Genomic DNA, 20002 nt, shown 5'->3' on the forward strand with positions numbered 1-20002 from the left:
CCCCCAGTCTTGACCCCAGGAAGCATCTCTGAAGGGTGATGAGGATTTGGGGGTCACAGTGGTTACCCCTCAAAGGCCAGTCTTGGGAATACTCCTGGCTTCCACTTGAACAAAGTCCCCCTTTCCCTCCCAGAACACCCTGGCCAGGAGTGACGCTGATTGATCCCTCACCCTCCTGCTGACCACACAGCCCCATCCTGGGCTCTGGCAGACCATGAGCGCTGGCTTTTCAACAGAACTTGACCCCAGCATGGCAGACATCATGACGTTAGCACATGTAGAGCGCGCCATCTCAGACCTCTGACCTCCACAACCAGCAGATAATCAGCGTCTGTGGTTAAGACTAAGTTTGTGTGGCTGGGCATGGTGGCTCATGCCTGTAATTCTAGCACTTTGGGAGGCCAAGGCGGGTGGATCACATAAAGTCAGGAGTTCAAGACCAGCCTGGTCAACATGGTGAAACCCCGTCTCTACTAAAGATACAAAAATTAGCCGGGCATAGTGGCCGACGCCTGTAATCCCAGCTACTCAGGAGGCTGAGGCAGGACAATCGCTTGAACCCGGGAGGCAGAGGTTGCAGTGAGCTAAGATTGCCTTACTGCACTACAGCCTGGGTAAGAGAGTGAGACTGTAAAAAAAAAAAAAGACTACGTTTGTGGGATTTTATGACATCAACCACGGGAGACGATTGTACCCCATTTTAAAGAGAAGACTGAGGCCCAGATATGCCCAAGCTCCCCACCAGGCCTCCTGACTCATTGCACAGTGATCCCTGCCTGTCTTCCTCACATGACAGGGACAGAAACCCCAGTTCACATGTCCACTGCTGATTCCACAGAGGCAAACGTTAGGAAAAAGCAAGCCAAGTCCATTTTTCTGGGTGTGCAAGTGAGTGAACTCTGACAGAAAAGCCTGTGTGCCCTGAATCATGCAAAGCAGCCAATTAACCAATTTTAGCAGAAGTCGGAACTTGCTGGAACTGAACACTGTGCCAATAGCTCCTCCTCGTCCCCTGCATCCCCTTGAAGCAGGTGGTGGTGTACCACGATGTCAACCTGGATTTGGAGTTTCTTAGCTTCGTGAGAACCTAGAACATGTACCACCTGCATCCCTGAGGCCAGCTGGGTGACTCTGGCCTATTTATAGTATCCTCATCTATCTTTTCTTTTGATCAGGGCAGGACTTGATCTCCTCAGAGGAGCTGCAAATCTTGGCAGGCTCAACAAATTCCAGCAGGGCATGAATCATGTTCTCCTGCCTCCTGAGGGCCCTCCTCTGCTAGAGGGGCTGATGGAGCCTGGGGCTGGCCTGCTGCCCAGCTTGGAGCCAGAGCCAGGCCTGATGGAGTCCTCCCTGCTCATTCTAGATGAGCGGAAGCCAGCTTTCCCGCGGGGATCTCAACTCACACTGCAAGGCAGAGCGCTCCATGGAAAGAGGGTTTCCTTCACTTGCCTTTTTGCCCTGGCAAGATTGGCAACCAGGAGTCTGTGAGCACTGGTGGCCTCTTAGGCCTGGAACCTCTTTTTGGGAAGCCTCATGGGTCTCAGACAGCTGTGCGCTTCCCGCTCCCCTCCAGCTGCCAGATGGCCAGAGTTCCCCCGTGCCCTGGAATGTGGGACTGTCTCTTTGAGAGGTTCACTCGGGGACCTGTCCTCAGGCCCTAGGGTCAGCACATTGGTGGCCAGTTTCTTTAGGCTCAGGGTCAGGCTTCCACTGGTGGGTGGAGGCAGCCCTTTGTCCCACATCCTGCCCCTGCATTCCTGAGTGGTGGGCTCCCTCCCCCATCCTCTTGGCAGGTGTTCCTCCCTGACCCCTCCTGGTGACCACAGTCAAGCCAAGAGGCCTGTGCTCTCTTCCCAACGCATCCACGTGGAGCAGCTGGACATTGGTGTTGAGTATTGTAGAGCTGGCTGGGGGGAGTGGACATTCCATTGTAATGATGGCAAAAATAACCATAATCTTTCAGCCACTGCTGAAATTGCTGGAGTCTGGCCCTTCCCAGGTATGATTTGCCCTCCCTGATGGTGTCTTTCTCTCCCAGATGTGCAGATATGGAAGCTGAGGCCCTGGGGGGTCAGGGGAACCTCATGAGGGAGGAGGCAGGGGCGCAGGACTGACTCCTGAGCTCTGCAACCTTAGTGTTGCTGTCTAGGAGGCGGAGGCAGGCAGATCACTTGAGGTCAGGAGTTCGAGACCAGCCTGGCAAACATGATGAAACCCCATCTCTACTAAAAATACAAAAAAAATTAGCTGGGTGTGATCTCAGCTACTCGGGAGGCTCAGGCAGGAGGATCGCTTGAATCCAGGAGGTAGAGGTTGCAGTGAGCCAAGATCACATGACTGAACTCCAGCCTGGGCAACAGAGCGAGATTCCATCTCAAAAACAATAACAACAACAAACTCATAATAATAATTAGGATGCTGACACTGTTTCTACCTTTTCTGGGTCTCTCTCATTCCTGTAGAATCGTTCTTACCTGCAGTCACCTGCCCATCTCTCTTGCACCCCAGAAGTTTTGCAACTTGAGGAAGAGAAATGAATAATTTGATATGTACCATCTGTATTCTTTCATAAGAATAACCTCTCTATGTGGGCGGGGGTGTCCATGTCCACAAAATTTTCAGAAATGTGTGCACCACATCCACAATTGTGATGCAGAACATTCCCATAACCTTAAATCCCTGTGACTCGTTTGCTGGAAGTTCCCCCACCCAGCCCCAGGCAACCCCTGGTTTGCCCTCTGTCATTATAGACTAGTTTTGCCTCTTTTAGAATCTCATATGAGGGAGTCATGCAGTATGTACTCTTTTGTAGATGACGTTTTTGAGATTCCTTGGTGTTGCTGTGTATTCTGTTGCTGAGTAGTATTCCTTTGTACAAATGTACTGTAATTTGCCCATTTACTCTTCTATGGCTGGACTTTAGAGCTGTTTCCAGTTAGGTGCTAGTATGAATTGTGGAGGCAGTTTTAGACCAAATTTAACTTAACAATACAATATGGAAAGATTGAGTGAAGCTAATGAACATACCTGTTACCTCACTTACTTGGCATTCTTTTATGGTGATACACTTGAAATTTCCTCTTAGTTATTTTGAAATGTTCATTATTATTGACTATAGTCTCCTGCTGTGCAATAGACCTCAAAACTTTTTTCTCCTGCTTGGCTGAAACTTTGTATCTTTTGAAGAGGAAGTCTCCATTCCCTTGTTCTGCCACCTCGCCAGCTCTGGTAACCATCATTCTTCTTCCTTTTTTTTCTTTTTTTTTATTTTTATTTTTTATTTTTGGGGATGTTGTCTCACTCTGTAGCCAAGGCTAGAGTGCAGTGGCGTGATCTTAGCTCACTGCAACCTCCGTCTCCTGGATTCAAGTGATTCTCCTGCCTCATCCTCTCAAGTAGCTGGGATTACAGTTGCCCGCTACCGTGCCCAGCTAATATTTGCATTTTAAGTAGAGACAGGGTTTCACCATGTTGGTCAGGCTGGTCTCAAACTGCCAACCTCAGGTGATCTGACTGCCTCGGCCTCCCAAAGTGCTGGGATTACAGGCGTGAGCCACTGCGCCCAGCCAAGTTTTGTTCTTTTTAAGACTGAATAGTATGTCGTCGTACATGTGCACTGCCTTTTCTGTATGCATTCATCTTAGGCTGATTCACTCAGGCAGATTCCACATCTTGGCTCCTGTAAATGGGGCCGCAGTGAACATGGGAGTGCAGATATCCCTGAACACATTGATTTCAGTTCCCTTGGATATATTCTCAGAAGTGGGATTGCTGGCTCACATGGTAGTTCTATGTTTAGTGTTTTGAGGAACGTCCATGCTATTTTCCATCGCAGCTGTACTATATGCCGGCAGTGTACTAGGCTTCCCCTTTCTCCACATCCTGGCCAACACTTAACCTTCCATCTTTTTCATAAAACCTGTTCTAATGAGAGGGAGGTGTTATGTCACTGTGGTTTTAGTTTGCATTTTCCTAAAGATTTAGGTTGCCACCAGTCAGTTCTGGGCCCCAGAGCTTCTTCAGTACTTGCTGTGTATAGTAAGCATCTCAGACTTTAACGTGCATATGGATCACCTGGGAATCTTGTCAAAATGCAGCTTTCAGGTAAGTGGGTCTGCAGTGGGGCCTGATATTTTGCCTTTTGAACAAACTTCCAGATGATACTGACGTCACTGCTCCCAGGTAGCATATTTTCATGAACCTGTTGGCTGTATGTTTCTACTTTGGAAAAATGTATTTGGTTCCTTTGTTCATTCTTATATTGGCTTATTCTTTTGCTGTTGAGTTGTTTGAGTTCCTTATATATTTTGGATATTAGCCCCTTATCGAATGTGTGGTTTGCAAATACTTATTCTCACGATGTGGGTTGTCTCCTTCATTACTTTTTCCTTTTACTGTGCAGGAGCTTTTTAGTTTGATGCCATCCTGTTTCTATTTTTGCTTTTGTTGCCTGTGCTTTTGGGGACATACCCAAAAAGTAGTTGCCCAGATCAGTGTCATGGAGCTTTAAAACTCTGTGCTTTCTTATAGTAATTTTATAGTTTCAGGCCTAATGTTTAAGTCTTTGATCCATTTTGGGTTGATTTTTGGGCATGGTATACGATAAGGCTCTAATTTTATTTTCTGCGTATGAATAGCCACTTTTCCAAGCACCATTTATTAAATAGACTGTTCTTTCCCCTTGGTGTGTTCTTCGTGTCTTTGTCAAAAGTCAATAGACAGTAGGCCAGGCACGGTGGCTCACACCTGTAATCCCAGCACTTTGGGAGGACGCTAGTTTATTTCTCTCTCTCTCCTCCCAAGCCAGGTCAGCAGATCTGCAGTGGGGCTTAACAGTTTGCCTTTTTAACAAGCTCCCAGATAATACCGATGCTGCTGGTCCCAGGACCTGCCTTTGGAGTAGCAAGACTGTTAGACAAGTGGTTCCTAGTGTTTTAGCAAAACAGAACAAAAAGATTCAGGATCTCTCCTCAAGATAATTGTACTTTTAGTATCCATTAGTTGTGAGAACACACTGAAAATGACCATGCATTCAGAAAAGATTTTACACGAACTTACATTTCTATAGGTAATGGCATCTGCCTACATTTTGGCAACTTTTCACATAACGCTAAAGGGCTGGGTGTTAAGATACAGTAACAGTTGAGACCATCTGCCTCTCAGTTTTCCTTAAATGCACTTGAATTTCAGCATCTCCACTGGAATTGAAGGCTAGGAGGGTCTCTGTGGCAGGTATCACATGAGAAATATTTGGATTCTCAAGATGACTTTTAGTTCAGTTACTTCCTTGCTAGGTTCTGGTGGATAGATCACAGGTACTAAGTTCTGCAAACTATAGAATTAAGGCTTTTGTGGTGGTTATTGTTTAGCCTTTTAAGCATATGATGGCTGCTATTCTGTAGTGTTTGAACATGTTGCAAAAGTATCTGACAAGGCAACTCTAGAGGCTCTTTGCTGTCAGATGTCTTGACTGATGAAGGATGATGCAACTGGCTTTTTTTCCTTGGCCAAAATTTCTTACCTTCTGCTGTGCCACAGTGAATTCCTGAACACCGATCTGAGGAATGTGAACAAATCACCGTCCACAGGACAAACATACATAGTTTGTGAGTCCCATGGCAATAAGAACGCAGAGCTTTTGATTAAAAAAATTATTAAGAATTTCAAATTGGGAAGAGGAGAGCATTAAAGGAAGCCAGGGACTCTTCTGAGCCAGGGCCCTGGGCCATGACACAGGCTGCATGCTCTTGAAGCCTCCAACTCTGTTTGCTATTCTCTTTTTTTTTTTTTTTTTTTTTTTTTTTTTAGATGGGGTTTTGCCACATTGCCCAGGCTGCTCTTGAATTCCTGGGCTCAATCCTCCCACCTCAGCCTCCCAAAATGCTAGGATTACAGGCATGAGCCACCACGCCTGGCTGCTTGCTATTTTTTTTTTTTTTTTTTTTTTTAATTTATAAGAGATGAGGTCTCATTGTGTTGTCCAGACTGGTCTTGAAATCCTGGGCTCAAGTGATCCTCCTGTCTTGGCCTCCCAAAGTTCTGGGATTACAGTTGTGAGCCACCATGCCTGGTGTGTTGGCTATTCTTAACCCATTCTTAGCCTTCATCTTCTTTGTTCTCCTGTTGATGAAAATCGTATGACATTGACATTTTAAAAACTGGCTTTCCAGTCTGTAACTGATTTCTTCAATCAGATTTTCCAGCAGAGAATCCTCACTGAGTTCATCATTAATTCATCATGATGTTAAGTTAAAAAGACTCTGTTGTGCTTAGTTCTGCCTGTCCAAATATCTGAAATACATGATTTAGAAACAACACACTTAAAGCTACCATTTTTCTGGTCCATGGTCTGTGACAGAATATAATTCAGGAAAATTATCTTTAGGAACATGTTTTCCAAAGGTAATGCTGTTCCTATGATTCGTCGTTTGGTCAACTCTCAAAAGTTGAGCATTTCATCTTCCACTGTTGAATTGTGATCATCTCAAGTGGTCATTTGGACAACAGTTTTCAGTCCCTGTAAATGGACTGGACATGACAAAGAGCATGTGCCGCAGGCATTTGTGTAGTCTGTGATTTCTGAAGTTTGGTTGGTGAGATCAAACTGTTTTGGGTACTTTGCTTTTCTCTAAAACATTTCTTCCTTTGTTCCAGCTTTTAAATATGTTTTATTGTATCTAGACTGAATGATAATTTATTGTTGATGTTGTATATATGTTTGGAATTTTTCTATCATAATTTGATGTGGTAAAATCAACATTCTGGTTTTAATTCATCTTTGCAAGATGCGAAGAATTTGCAAAATAGGATTTTTTTCTTGGAAGACTCATGGCTTAGTTGTAATTGAATAATTAAAACTCAAATACAATTGTGAAAAGATTATTTACTTTAATATGACAAATATGAATATATCAAAGAATTTTACAAAACATAGAACTGATAGACTCTTAACTGAATTATTTTTTAAATTGAATTAATAGTTGTGTTAATTGATAGTTGTTAACCCAAAAAGAATAGAATATTCTTCCTAGACTATTTGGCAAGTTTATTCTCTTTTTCATATGTATAAATTTTCAATTTCTTCTTTTTAAAAGTTTTTTTTTTTTTTTTTTTTTTGAGACGGAGTCTCGCTCTGTAGCCCAGGCTGGAGTGCAGTGGCCGGATCTCAGCTCACTGCAAGCTCCGCCTCCCGGGTTCACGCCATTCTCCGGCCTCAGCCTCCCGAGTAGCTGGGACTACAGGCGCCCGCCACCTCGCCCGGCTAGTTTTTTGTATTTCTTAGTAGAGACGGGGTTTCACCGTGTTAGCCAGGATGGTCTCGATCTCCTGACCTCGTGATCCACCCATCTCGGCCTCCCAAAGTGCTGGGATTACAGGCTTGAGCCACCGCGCCCGGCCCTTTTTAAAAGTTTTTAGCTGTCGTATACATAACATTAATGATCCAAACCATTCATTATTGCAGCATCATACCTGTGCATTACAAACTTTTTATACCTCAAAATATAAAGTATATGAGATTTCCCAAGCTATGTGTAGAATATTTGCAACCGTATGTTCAATGTTAAGAGTTAATACAAGTGACCTCCCTCTTTGCTATGCTGGTTAGATGCGGCAGTAACCAAAATGATCACTTGACCATATGCAAGTGCAGAGACCCCAGAAATGACACTAAGTGGGCATTTTGTTTGTAATTGGCCTTTCAAAGGCTGGGGCCACAGCTGAAGCCACAGAGCAGATCTTAGCTGAATAATGATGTCGAAGCCACACTTTGGGGCTTTCATGGTTTCTTTATCTGAAAAATTTAAGTATTCATACAATGTTTAGAATGTATTTGGATCCTGTGCCACTTTCAGTAGGTGGCCCGCCCATAGATGGGAACACTGATCTATCCATATGATTTGTGGTTCCCATGTTTTTTTGTTTGCTGTTTAGTGCTTGCTCATTTTTATATACTTGGCACACTGCTTGGGGGGCTTGTTTCAGCTTATTTCTACCTGGATGGTCCTCTCATATTTCACTAGAGGGTATTGTCTACAATACCCAAACTTGGCTTGGCTTTTGTGGTTCTCACTAGAAGACATGCCTGTCTGAGCTTTGGGAAGGCTCTTCCGCCTTTAAGGGTCAATCAAAATAGAGTGTTGCTGGGGGACGATTGTGAAGTGGTTTGTGATTCAGATCTATTACCTACCACAGAGGCTCTGCCTATGCTGTATGCGGTGAGAATGGTTCCCTCAGGCCTGTGCTGGACCATGGCTGCTTTCCTCAGACCACTGGGCTTGATTCCAAGGTCTTAATTCATTCATTAACTGATGAATAATATAAACACTTAAGAAACTCCTTCACCTCCAAACTAGAACATTGCTCGCAGTGATAAGCTGTCTGCCTCATCCTCCGGCCCTCCCCTCAGAGGAAATTGCCTGGCTTTGTCATTTTCATGATCTATTTAAGGAGTTTTATTACTCACATATATATTGATCCATAAACAACATCAAGTTCCATTTCCATTTATAGTTTGAATCTGTAAAAAGAAATAACTTTATCTATTGTCTTTGAAGAATTGCTTTTTTGATTCAACCTTGTTTCTGAGACTCACTGTGTCCTGACATGTGCTGTCGTTACCCAGTTTTCCCTGATGAGTGAGTGAGTGGCCTCCCCATTGCTTGAGTGTCTTATGGCTTAGGCACCTGTGCTCTGCCGGTCAGGTTGAGCACCTAAGTTCTTTGCATGTTTTTCCTATCACAGACAGTGTTGCTATGCACATTGTTATACATGTCTCCAGGACCTGTGTAATAATCTCTCTTGCATTTTTTGAGTTGAAGTTGAGTGAATTTATAACTTGTAAGACGATGGCAAATAGTTTTCCAAGCAATTGTATTTTACGCCTCTTCGTAGAAGTATGTAAATGATCCTGTTTATCCACATCTTTTCCAATACCTAGTTAGATCAAAATTCTTGTTTTTAACAGACACATAATAATTGCCCGTATTTCTGATGTAGAGAGGGATGTTTTGATGCATGCATATGCTGTGTAACAGACAAATCAGCTGGGCGCGGTGGCTGAACCTGTAATCCCAGCACTTTGGGAGGCCGAGGCAGGCGGATCTCATGAGGTCAGGAATTCGAGACCAGCCTGGTCAACATGGTGAAACCCCATCTCTACTAAAAATACAAAAATTAGCCGGGCATGGTGGTGCATGCCTGTAATCCCAGCTACTCGGAGGCTGAGGCAGCAGAATTGCTGGAATCCAGGAGGCGGAGGTTGCCCTGAGCAGAGGCTGTGCCATTGCAACCAGCCTGAGCAACAAGAGCAAAACTCCAACTCACAAAAACCTAACAGAACAAAACAAAAAGACAGCCAAATTAGGGCAGTTAGCATGTCTATCACTTCACACATTTATTATTTGTGGTTAGAACGCTCAAAACCCTTTTCTAGCTATTTTGAAATATACACTATTGTTAACTGCAGTCTCCAACAGAACGCCTGCACTTTTTCCTCCTAATTGTAGCTTTGTACACATTGAACAGTCTCTCCCTATCCCTTCTCCAGCCCTCCCCAGCCTCTGCTAAGCACTGTTCTACTCTCTTCCTTTATGAAATCAATGACTTTAGCTCCCAGATATGAGTGAGAACATGTGGTGCCTGGTTGATTTCATTTAACATCCTGTCCCCCAGTTCCATCCATGTTGATACAAATGGCAGAATGTTGCTATTTTTTTGTGACTGAATAATATTCCACTGTGTGTATATACCACAGTTTATTTTTTCTTTTTTGAGATGAGATTTCCCTTTTGTTGCCCACGCTGGAGGGCATTGGTGGGATCTTGGCTCACTGTAACCTCTGCCTTCCAGGTTCAAGCGATTCCCCTGCCTAGCCTCCCAAGTAGCTGGGATTACAGGTATGCATCACCACGCCCAGGTTCAAGCGATTCCCCTGCCTCAGCCTCCCAAGTAGCTGGGATTACAGGTGTGCATCACCACGCCCAGCTAATTTTTGTATTTTTGGTAGAAACTGAGTTTTGCCATGTTGGTCAGGCTGGTTTCGAACTCCTGACCTCAGGTGATCCACCAGCCTTGGCCTCCCAAAGTGCTGGGATTATAGGTGTGAGCCACTGCACCCAGCCTATACCACAGTTTCTTTGTCCATTTACCTGTTGATGGACACTTAGGTTGATTCCATATCTTGGCTATTGTGAATAGTGCGGCAGTAAACCCGGAAATGCAGATATCCCTTGGATACTGATTTCCTTCCTTTTGGGTAGATGTCCAGCAGTGGGATTGCTGGGTCATACGGGATATCTACTTTTAGTTTTTCAAGGGACCTCCATGCTGTTTTCCATAGTGGTTGTGTTACTGGGAGAGGGGCAGGGTCGTCAGTTCTTGTTTTCTTGGAAGAAAATGCAGCCAAGAGACACAAAGGTTAAGTAGCAGTTTATTGGAAGAAGATAAAGTACATTCCAAGAAGGAGCAGCTGGCTGGGATGGAAAGCGACAGCAGCAGCAAGGTTTATTTAGAGACAGCACCCTCCAGATGACAGGCAGAGCAGCTGCTGAGAGAGAGAATGAGCCCGCAGAGGCCGTGCTGGGACTCTATGAGGCTCTTCGTGATTATTCTCGGAGGGGCTTGAGGGAGTGTCACTTGCAATTGTGTTTTAGGCAGTCTCCTTTGGTGCACATGCTTGTGGTTGTACATGGCTAGTACACATGTCCATGTCTCATTAGCATTTCAAATGTCCACCCAAGGGTGTGCTTTTTTTAATTACAATGAGCAAAAGGCTACTCTAGGGCACGTTTTTGGAGGCATGCACGTGCTCATCAGCAAGAAAAATGGCCTACCACACTTATCTCCAGCTGGGGCCTGATACATCCGCCCTTCAGGGCAGAAGGAGCCCAACCATGAGGCCCCAAGCAGCCAGTATGGCCATTGTCTTTTTTGCTGTCAGTGGGCAGCGTCTCCAGTACTTTTTTCCCTGGGGTTCCCTTGCCTGCTCATTTCTGGCTATCTACCTTCTCTAACAGGTGAGCTAATTTACACTCCTAACAACAGTATATTAAGTCTTCTCCTGTCTCCACATCCACACCAACATTGGTTATTTGTGTGTGTGTGTGTGTTTAGACAGTCTTGCTTTTTTGCAAGGCTGGAGTGCAGTGGCGTGATCTCAGCTCACTGCAATCTCCGTCTCCCGGTTTCAAGTGATCCTTCTGCCTCAACCCCCTGAGTAGCTGGGACTACAGGCATGTGCCATCACGCCCAGCTAATTTTTGTATTTTGAGTAGAGATGGAATTTCGCCATGTTGGCCAGGATGGTCTCGATCTCTTGACATCATGATTTGTCCGCCTTGGTCTCCCTGGGATTACAGGCACCCCGCCATTTTTTGTGTTTTTAATAGTAGCCATTCTAATTGGGATGAGGTGGTATCTCATAGTGGCTTTGATTGGTATTTCCCTGGTGACTACTGATGTTGAGTAGTTTTTCATATACCTGTTGCCCATTAGTATGTCTTTTGAAAAATGTCTGTTCAGGCTGGGCTGGACGTGGTAGCTCAAGCCTGTGCAATCCCAGCACTTTGGGAGGCTGAGGTGGCCAGATTACCTGAGCTCAGGAATTTGAAACCATCCTGTGCAACATGGTGAAACCCCATCTCTACTAAAATGCAAAAAATTAGCTGGGTGTGGTGGCGCGTGCCTGTTACCCCAGCTCCTCAGGAGGCCAAGGCAGGAAAATCACTTCAACCCAGGAAGCGGAGGTTGGGGTTGAGCTGAGATTGTGCCACTGTACTCCAGCCTGGGTGACAGAGCAAGACAAAGAAAGGAAAGAGAGAGAGAGAGAAAGAAAGAAAGGGAGAGAAAAAAATGTCTATTCACATCTTGCCCATTTTAAAATTAGATTGTTTGTTGGCTATTGAGTTGAGTTCCTTATGTATTTTGAATATGAACCCTTGTCAGAGGCATAGTTTGCAAATATTTTTTCCCATTCTGTGGGTTGTCTCTTCACCTTGTTTCCTTTGCTGTGCAAAAGGTTTTTATATTGATGTAATCCCATTTGTCTATTTTTGAGGTTTTACACAAAAAATCTTTGCCCAGACCAATGTCTTGAAGCATTTCCTCAATATTTTCTTGTAGTGTTTTCATAGTTTTAGGTCTTAGATGTAACTGTTTGATCCATTTTGATTTGCTTTTTGTATATGGTGAGAGAGGGGGTCTAGTTTTATTTTTCTGCATATAAATAACTAGTTTTCCCAGCATCATTTATTGAAGAAGCTGTTCTTTCCTCAGTGTGTGTTCTTAGCATTCTGTTGAAAATGAGTTGACTGTTAAGTGTGTGAATTCACTTCTGGGTTCTCTATTCTGTTCCATTTCTTTGTGTGTCTGTCTTCATGCCATTACCATGCTGTTTTGGTTACTGTGGCTTTGCAATACATTTTGAAATCTGGTGGTGTGATGCCTCCAGCTTGTTCTGTCTGTCTAGGATTGCTTTGTTTATTCAGGGTCTTTTGTGGTGCCATATGAGTTTTAGGATTTTTGTTTTTCTATTTCTGTGAAGAATGTCATTGGTTGTTTTTATATATATATAGATAGATATATAGATATAGAATATATATATAGATAAATATATCTATATATATATATAGAAATTGCATTGAATCTATAACTGCTTTGGCTGTATGGTCATTATAACAATATTTGTTCTTCTAATCCATGAGCATAGGATAACTTTTTAATTGATTTGCATCTTCTTTTATTTTTATTTTTTCTTTTTCTTCTATTTATTATTTTTTTTAATGGAGTTTCACTTTTGTTGCCCAGGCTGGAGTGCAATGGCACTATCTCGGCTCACCACAACCTCTGCCTCCTGGGTTCAAGCGATTCTCCTGCCTCAGCCTCCCAGGTAGCTGGGATTACAGGCATGTACCACCACACCTGGCTAATTTTGTATTTTTAGTAGAGATGGAGGTTTCTCCATGTTGGTCAGGCTGGTCTCGAACTCTCGAACTCAGGTGGTATCATTTGTAATGTCTCTTTTTTTCCTCTGATTTTACTTGAGTGTTTTTTTCTCTTAGTTTAGCTAAAGATTGTTCAATTTTGTTTATCTTTTCAAAAAAACAACTTTTTGTTTTGTTGGTCTTTTGATTTTTTTTTTTTTTAAGAGACAGGGTCAGGCGGGGCACGGTGGCTCACATCTGTAATCCCAGCACTTTGGGAGGCCGAGATGGGCGGATCACCTGAGGTCAGTCTTGTCCCACTGACCTTGTAGAGGAGATTAACTTACCAATTAGCCCTGCCAAAGACTCAGAGCACCTCTTGACCCTTTGTACTTGTCCAAATTCATTTATGTTCTTAGCGGCCCTCAGGAGATTAGAATGTGTCAAGTCCTGTCAGTGCCCCAGACAGGGGAGATAGAAGCCAGCCCCTTCAGGTGCAGCTGGAGACGTTGGGGCATTAAGTGTGTGTTCCAGTTTATTCTATCCTGAAGGAAAAGCTGGGAGCATGAGTTTATCCCCCACTTGCTCTGCAAAAAGCCAGACAGAGGATCTGTGGCAAGTGCCTGCACTCATGTTTAAACTGCACACTCCTTCAGTGCATTGTTTTGCTCTTTGTCACCCCCAGGGGCCTAGCAAGTGCTGACTCCTCTCTGCTTAGAGATAGACAGGTTGGAAGCTTGACGCTATCTGTTGAGCAAACCAGTGGGAGCTGCTGTGGAAGTGCTCACCTGCCTGTTCAGGGTCTCAGGAGCACTGGTGTCCTGCTCTGTCAGCTCCCAGATGCATGGAAACGCCAGGGCAGCAGCTGCACATGTGCAGACAAACTCCTTCTAGAGAGACAGTGGGAGTCAGGCCTTTTTGCCTTTTCACCCTGCACTGGGCCTGGGGCGATGTTTTTTGGTCTCTGTGCCCCTGTGGGACTCAGAAATACAGAGCCTCGTCAACTCCCAAAGCTTGGTGATTGAGGAGCTAGTCCTTCGTTTGAGAGGGGTAAGCGTTGTGTACTCAATGTGTGAAGTTAGAGACCTGATTTTATCATGGAACAGGGGGTGGGAGAAGGCATGGGACTTGCCCACACACCTGTCCAGACTCCTGGAAATCTATTGTTTACCTGCCCATTGGCTCCAGGTGCAGGCTGGTTATTACTAGAAGCCCATCCCTCGGGCAATAGCTCGGACAGCCCGCAGACATACCCTTCCAGGGAGAAACTGGGAGCCTGGCATTTCTGCCTGTTTGTGCTGAGCGCAGGGGCACAGCTGCTGGAAGAGCTCACGTGCCCATTTGAAACTGCCTCTTTGCTCTCTGTGGTCGCAGAGGATTCATAGCTGCTGACCCATGTCTGCTGCCAGAGCTAGGTGAGCTAGCAGCCAAGCCCTTGAGTGGGAACTGCAAAAGCTGGGGCTGCCTATGTGTGGTCCAAACCCTCGCCTCTCCAGGAGAAAGCTGGGCGCAGGGATTCCTTCCCCACAGTAAGGTATTGTGCCTACGGTGGGGCTTGTGGTGCGAGTGTGTCTCAGCTTTTCCAACCCATTGTGATATGGATGTTTTCTCCATTGCCCCATGTGCTAGTTTCTGGGTTTCTTTCTGAGGGAGTTGATTTGTGTGTAGATGGGAGTTTTTCTGTGTGTCCACGGGAAAAGGGAGCCCCAGGAGCCTCCTTCTCTAACCATCTCGCTTATGTCACCCTCTGTGATTCTTTTTATACATAGTTAATGATTCACTAATATTTTGTTGAGGAATTTTGCATTTATGTTCATGAGAGATACTGGTTTCTAGGTTTTTTTTCTTATGTCTGTCTGGTTTTGGTATTAGGATAATGCTGGCCTCAGAGAATGAGTTAGGAAGTGTTCTCTCTGCTTTTGTCTTTTGGAAGAGATGGTAGGGAATTGGTATAATTTTTCCCATAAATGTTTGGTAGAACCCATTGTTCACTAGTGAACCCATCTGGGTGTAACTGAGTACTCCCATTCTCTACGAGATAGTTAGTTTCATTACTTTTCTTACCGTTATTTTCTTTTCACTTCCCCTCTTCCCTCCCCTGCCTTTGGTCCTTTAGAAAAGCAAGTATCACCTCTCACCTCCCCCTCACCAGACATTCCCTGCAGGGATAAAGAAAGAATCTGTAAACTTGGAGATAGGTTGAAGGAGGTTTGGTTGAGAACAGGGCAAGTTCTTCCAGCTGATCTTTCCTGAGACTTAGCAGTAGATTTGCAGCCCAAAGTGTACCCACTAGGGAACTCTCCCTGCCAGGGGGTGGCCTCAAAACTTCCACACTCCAGGGGTTTGCCTTTCACCCACTAGGAAGGCATGGAGAAGGCATATCCCCTTGGCCACCTTTACAACTTACTTCTGCCCAGGCGGGTGCCAACTCAGCTGACCAGTGCATAACTTGGTACAGCTGCCTGGTAGATAACCGCCATTGCTCACTCCCCCCACTCCCGCAACACACCTTATGAAAATGTCCCTTTCTCCTGCAAAGGAGAAATGGCACATTAAAAGGCAGGATGCGTCATACTCCTTCCCCCAAGCTGGCTTCAGAATAAATTCACATTTTTGTATAAAACCTTCTTTTGTATCAGATTTCTTTGGTGTCAGAGTTAGTAGAACTCTGTATGCAGTGAGCAGCTAACCAGCTTTTCAGCTGCACGGGCACTATGTTCCATCTTCCTTCCGTCCTCAGTCTGGAGAACCTCAGTCAACCTGTCTCTAAGTTTATGGATTTTTCTTTTGCCAGCTCTAATCTGCTGTTGACCTCCGCTAGTAAATTTTTCATTTCAGGCCAGGCACGGTGGCTCACGCCTGTAATCCCAGCGCTTTGGGAGGTCAAGGTGGGTGGAGCATGAGGTCAGGAGTTCAAGACCAGCCTGGCCAATATGGTGAAACCCCATCTGTACTAAAAATACAAAAAATTAGCTGGACCTGGTGGCGGGTGCCTGTAATCCCAGCTACTCGGGAGGCTGAGGCAGAGAATTGCTTGAACCCAGGAGGCGGAGGTTGCAGTGAGCCAAGATTGCGCCACTGCACTGCACTCCAGCCTGGGCGACAGAGCAAGACTCCATCAAATAAATAAATAAATAAATTCATTTTAGTTATTGTACTTCTCAACTCAAGAATTTCTGCTTGGTTCTTTTTTTATAGTTTTTGCTTTATTGGTACTCTTTATTCACTGAGGCAGCATTTTCATACTTTTACTTCTTTTGACATGGATGGTTTTCTTAGTTCTTTGAACATATAACAGTTAGAATCTCTGTTTAGTAAGGCCAACATCTAGCGTTTCTCAGTGAAAAGTTCTTCTGATTGCTGTTTTCCTGTGTGTGGCCATACTTTTCTGTTTCAGTATGTCTTGTATTTTTTGTTGGAGAAAGAACATTTTAATAATACAATGTGGAAACACTGGACATCAGAGACCCCCATACCAGTGTGTGTTGTTGCTGTTTTATTGCTATTGTCCTTGTTGTTGATCATTGTTCAGTGACAACTTTCCTGAACTAAGGCCAGGCGCAGTGGCTCACGCCTGTAATCCCAGCACTTTGGGAGGCCCAGGCGGGCGGATCACGAGGTCAGGAGATCGAGACCACCCTGGCTAACACAGTGGAACCCCGTCTTTACTAAAAATACAAAAAATTAGCCGGGCGTGGTGGCAGGTGCCTGTAGTCCCAGCTACTCGGGAGGCTGAGGCAGAAGAATGGCATGAACCTGGGAGGCGGAGCTTGCAGTGAGCCAAGATCACGCCACTGCACTCCAGCCTGGGCGACACAGGGAGACTCCGTTCCCCCTCCCAAAAAAAAAAAAAAAACTTTCCTGAACTAATTCTGTGACATCTATCTTCCCTGTAGTGTGTGGCCACTGACTTCTCCGTTTGGTTACTTTAGTGGTCAGATAGTAAGTGGTCAGAGATTTCCTTAAATGCCTGAGCCAGTGAGTCTTCCAGTATTTGCTGAGGGGCTGTGTGTGTCTGTTAGGGCACACCTTCAAAGCGCAGGCAGTTTGCGATTCTGTATTTGCCTTCATTGCTTTCTTGCATATGGCCTTGTGGTCAGAGGGGAGACATCAGAGCCCTCTCAGGTCTTACATGGGCATGCGCATGGCCTTCTAGATCCTCAGGAATGTATCAGTGCTTTTCTTTTTTTTTTTTTTTTTTTGAGACAGAGTCTCGCTCTGCCGCCCAGGCTGGAGTGCAGTGGCCGGATCTCAGCTCACTGCAAGCTCCGCCTCCTGGGTTTACGCCATTCTCCTGCCTCAGCCTCCCGAGTAGCTGGGACTACAGGCGCCCGCCACCTCGCCCAGCTAGTTTTTTGTATTTTTTAGTAGAGACGGGGTTTCACCGTGTTAGCTAGGATGGTCTCGATCTGCTGACCTCGTGATCCGCCCGTCTCGGCCTCCCAAAGTGCTGGGATTACAGGCTTGAGCCACCGCGCCCGGCCATATCAGTGCTTTTCAAAGTCCCTGTGAACATCTCATTCCCCAGGCTGAGTGCAGTGGTAACATCACAGCTCACTGTAGCCTCAACATCCTGGGCTTAAGTGATCCTCCTGCCTCAGCTTCCCAAGTAGCTCTGACTACAGGTGTGTGCCACCACACTCAACTGATTTTTAAATTTTTTTATAGAGACAGAGACTTGCTATGTTGCCCAGGCTGGTCTCAAACTCCTGAGTTCAAGCGATCCTCCTGCCTTGGCCTCTTGAAGCTTTGGGATTATAGGCATGAACCACTGCAGCTGGCACTGGAGCTTCAGTTTTAAGAGGTGTTCTCAGAAATCAATACCAAATTTACTGTTCATTGATCACTTCATATGTGGTGTCAGCTTAGGTTTGCGGTAGGCTGGGGAGCTAGGAAGAGACAAAGTGATGAGTGCTCCTGTGTGTCTAGGTAGCAGGACATGAGAAGCAACTCTGAAGACCTCACTAATTGGCTGTTCCTTTTCTTTGTGGCCAGTGTTTGTCCAGCACGATGTTGCCCAACTCTACCTCAAACTCTGGAACCTGATCAAGGACCAGATCACTGATGTACACTTGGTAAGAACCTAGAACCAGAGCACTCGGAAGCTTAAGATGCTGCTCATTTGACTCATTCAGCTGTTGTTCCTGTAGTGTGTAGAGGAATGAGAGAGTTAATCCACATAAAACACTTACCACAGTTTCATAATATTGTTACTGGTAATATTTTGCACCTTTGTGAGTAGGACAAAGAGCATTAGTGACTACCATTTCTAGAGCTTCTGTCTCCTGGCTCCACCTTCTGGCAATTGGCCTGACCTGGCTTATGGTGGTGTTCCCATCTCACCTCTCTGCTCTCCCTCTTGCAGGTGGAGAGGTTGCAGGCCCTGTATATGATCCGGGTGAAGGACTCCTTGATTTGCCTTGACTGTGCCATGGAGAGTAGCAGAAAGAGCATCATACTCATCCTCCCACTTTCTCTTTTCAAAGCTCCTGAAGACACTGGTAAGGGGATTCTCTTGGTATTTGCTGCTTCTGTATGTGTTAGTCCATTTTCTGTTGTTATGAGTCAATATCTGAGATTAGATAATTTATTTCTTACAGTTCTGGAGGCTGGGAATTCTTGGTTGAGGGGCTGCACCTGGTGAGGGCCTGCCTGCTGGTGGGGACTCTGAGAGTCCTGAGGCGAGGCAGTGCAGGGCATCACATGGTGAGGGGGCTGAGCATGCTAATGTGCCAGCTCAAGTCTCTCTTCCTCTTCATATGAAGCCACCAGTCCCACTCCCAGGATAACCCACTAACCCATTAATCCATGAGTGGATTAATTCATTCATGAGGTCTGTGCCCTTATGACCCAATGACCCCCCCTTTTTTTTTTTTGGAGACTTCCTGTCACTCAGGCTGGAGTGCAGTGGTATAATCTCAGCTCACTACGATCTGTGCCTCCCATGTTCAAACGATTCTCCTGCCTCTGCTTCCCGAGTAGCTGGGATTACAGATGCCCACCACCACACCCAGATAATTTTTGTATTTTTAGTAGAGTCGGGGTTTCACCACGTTGGCCAGGCTGGTCTCAAACTCCTGGCCTCAGGTGATCCACCCGCCTCAGTCTCCCAAAGTGCTGGGATTACAGGCGTGAGCAACCTCGTCCTCCCTAAATATTTCTCAAAGGCTTCACCTTTCCATCTAGCCACATTGGGGATTCAGTTTCAACCTGGGTTTTGGGGAGGACAAACCCTCAAACCATCGCACCACATAATACAGTGTGGCCAGTTCCCCCTTGCCTCTTTGATCTATCTCTGGCTTCGGAAAAGTCGCTTATTTCATTTTCATGGCTCTGGACAATTTCTCCTTCATTTTGGCAAAAATGTTTTTCCCTCCTACCTCCACCTCCCTCATAGTGCTCCCTTAACAGGAGCTTCCTCCTGTTTTCTTCCTCCAGTCAGTAGGTGCCCTTTGAGATCCTGCCAAGGGGACCACACCAGGCCAGGCATTAAGGGGGATATGAAGAAAACCAGAAAAAAAGCTGAAATCCTCAGCTGTGAAGTGTGGGGAGGCTGTACCCGCTACAGTTTGGGGCTGTGTCCCCACCCAAAAATCTCATGTTCAATTGTAATCCCCAGTGTTGGAGATAGGGCCAGTGGGAAGGAGACTGGATCCTGGGGGAGGGTTTCTCGTGAATGGTTTGGCACCATCCCCCATGGTACTGTCTTTGTGACAGTGAGTTCTCATGAGATCTGGTTGTTTAAAAGTATGCAGCCAGGCTGAGTGTGGTGGCTCATGCCTGTAACCCCAGCACTTTGGGAGGCCGAGGCGGGTGAATCACCTGAGGTCAGGAATTCAAGACCAGCCTGTTCAACATGGTAAAACCCTGTCTCTACTAAAAATACAAAAAATTAGCCGGGTGTGGTGGCAAGGCCTGTAGTCCTAGCTACTCAGGAGGCTAAGGCAGGAGAATCACTTGAACCTGGGAGGCACGCCCCTGCACTCCAGCTCATTTACTTTTGTGCACCTGCTCCTCCCATGTAAGATGCCTGGTCCTGCTTGGCCTTCTGCTATGATGGGGAGCTTCCTGCAGCCTCC

The 20002-nt window shown here is 45.5% G+C and overlaps 2 gene segments (V, D, J or C); both read left to right on the forward strand.

The window, feature by feature from the left end:
- LOC103888259 overlaps window positions 1–20002 on the forward strand; it is a 641220-nt gene that overhangs the window by 549863 nt on the left and 71355 nt on the right.
- LOC101024006 overlaps window positions 1–20002 on the forward strand; it is a 644330-nt gene that overhangs the window by 533945 nt on the left and 90383 nt on the right.

This window comes from Papio anubis, chromosome 16 (assembly GCF_008728515.1).
Source record: "Papio anubis isolate 15944 chromosome 16, Panubis1.0, whole genome shotgun sequence".
Taxonomy (NCBI): Eukaryota; Metazoa; Chordata; class Mammalia; order Primates; family Cercopithecidae; genus Papio; species Papio anubis.